The sequence below is a fragment of the Alligator sinensis genome, unplaced genomic scaffold, assembly GCF_000455745.1.
Source record: "Alligator sinensis unplaced genomic scaffold, ASM45574v1 scaffold304_1, whole genome shotgun sequence".
Taxonomy (NCBI): Eukaryota; Metazoa; Chordata; order Crocodylia; family Alligatoridae; genus Alligator; species Alligator sinensis.
In genome coordinates, this window is record NW_005842939.1 from 452,414 (window position 1) to 455,154 (window position 2,741).

Genomic DNA, 2,741 nt, shown 5'->3' on the forward strand with positions numbered 1-2,741 from the left:
ACACACACACACACACGTGTGCCACATGGATTGAGATGAGAACTGCAGGAATGAAGATATCTGGCCTCACAAATTAGCAGTTACTCTGGAAATCAACAGAAGAAACCCTGCTGATACCATTACAAGCATAAACACATTTTGCCATGAATATTCTTATATAAAGAGCCTTCCAAGTTGGAGTCAGGTCTAAAGTGATGGTTGGAGAATCTGACATGAAATTGATTTGCAACAGTCAGGTCCACAGAAATTACTATTTTTCCACTTTATGTTTGCTTTGCCAAACACAGTACTTGGGGTTTTTTTCTTTAAGCATCCACAAAACTAAATCTCAGGTCTAAGAGACCTGCTGATTGTACAATTATGTACTTAACAGTGGCTATGTCTACACAAGATGACGACTGTGCAATTGTTACTGTGAAGTAATTTAGTACTTGCATACACAAGTACTAAATGACTGCATAGTAACCAGACTTACTGCGCAGTAGTATCCCTGAATGGCTTTAAAGTGATGGTGGACTGCACAGTAGCTCATTGCTCTTGCACAGTAGCATTGCATCGTTTTTCGTGCCACGTGACGCTACTGTGCAATAGTAATGAGCTACTGCACAGTCAATGTCTCCTTTAGACATGGCCAGTATTCATTATATATCTTGCTGGATCAGTGTGAAAGTGCTTGGCACCTGGCCGGATTAAGCCCCTAGATTCTTATGATCACAAAAGAAAAATAAAAGGATATGGTGATACATGTAGACTGAAATAGTAAAGGTAAGTGTGAAGAGGACAGGAAAATATAAAGGAGTAACACTATTGCAATGCATGGGTATGTATGTGAAACTGATCATATATTGTATCTCCCCACATTTTAATTTTCTGTCATTACAACCATTGCATCTCCTTTCTTTTCATTATGTTGTTTTTCATACTGCTGCATACAGCTTGTACTGTGGAACATCATAATCATGCTAGATACACAACTATATATTTCTGTGGAAATGGTATTTACTTATATTGCAATCCTGCATTTATTGTTGGCAATAGCTATTTATTGGATGTTGGCATTAAGGGGAAGCATAAAATGAATAATATTTGTAATTCTATTTGCGTTGACAGTTTTAGCACTTGTCTGTATTTGTATACCCTTCAACTGTAGTTGTGATAAATAACAATCAACTATAAATTCAAATTAACTCCCATAGTGTCATGGAATGAATTATCCTTTAGCAGAGCTATAAAATAGTGAGACTGACTGGGTTGTCTGCTTTAGTCATTACAAAGAATTTTAGCCATCTCCATATGCTTAAAAAAAAAAAAAAAGAATGTGTTACATATTTCTTCCCTTTTACTATTGGAAATATTAAACAATATGCAGATTACAAAGATTTAGACAAAGCTCCTTCTTCCTTCACTATAAGATCATGTAGTCACCTTTGAATTACCCTTGGTGTCAAATTCTATATAAAATTCTATATAAGAAGTATAAGAAGGTAAAATTCTATATAAGAACTACCTTCTATCATACTTAATACCTACTCCTTTGTTTCTACAGATCTTACAAAGCATAGATGGCAAAAGACCTGATAGAGATGCTGGCTGCTGTGCAAAATACCATCAAATTTTCCATTTTCTTGCCACAATCCGAAAAATCATAGAGTATGAAATGTGCCAGTGAATCACGTAGCGTATGGGATGAGGCAGCTGGAGAGATCCTTTCCTTCCAAAACTCATTAGGCATTTTGCATGATAGTCATTGGAAAAACTGTTTCTTCACACAGTGTTCAGCCTCTTTGAAATTCCCTCTTAGTAAAAGGACTGGAATAGATTCCTAGACTACACCTATTGGAAAGACTTCTACTGGCAAATCTCAGTACCAAAGATGTAACAAGCAGAGGTAGCACCCTGGGCAAAGCCTGTGGGAGAGGTTTCAAGAATGTAGGGGTGGAGACACACACAGGTTTCAACACTGGGAGGAGAGGACGGACATGTAGGTTCTGAGAATGGGAGAGATGGCGGATTGCACAGGTTTTGAAAATGGGGGAGCTCATGGGTTCCAAGTATGAGAGGGAGCTCACAGTTCTGAGAGAAGGGCTGTGTGGGCAGGGGTGGTGCAGCACTCTTACGCATGCCAAGAACTTCTAAACAGATGTTGGCAGAACTGCTGCTGCCACCACTGTGCACTCTGGCCATTCCAGCTGTTGCTTTTAAAGCAGTAGCAGCGGCTGGAGACTGTTTTGGAGTTCCCAGCATGGGTAAGGTGCAGAGCTGCTCTTGCTGCCAGGACTCTGCAGGGGTGGGAGGCAATTTCAGCACTTTCTTGTAACTTGGCACCCAGGCAGATGCCCTTCTTGCCCACTTCTAGGTATACCACTACTCATTACAGTTCTTCTTCATGTAGAAAAGGCCTCTTGGGCTAAGTACAGATGTTACAGACAACCTGGACTGGTACATACATTCAAAATTGCCAGAGGCAGAATCTAAGTTACACGTTTTTCTGTAAGTGGTAAAGATTAGATCACTATTGATCAGAACATAAAAATTTGCCCTCTGGTGGAGGTCGGGGGGAGCAAATCTTAAACCAGGTTCTGCCATTTTTAAATCAGTCTGTGTGCGCCATGCTTGTGTTCTGTTACAGGTATAAACAGTTTCAGATCCCTTGCACTGGTAAAGGTATAATGTCTTTACCTGGTCCTGAGATAAGTGCTCAGAAATTGAACCAAGCTCATAACTATACAGAAGTTCGGAGC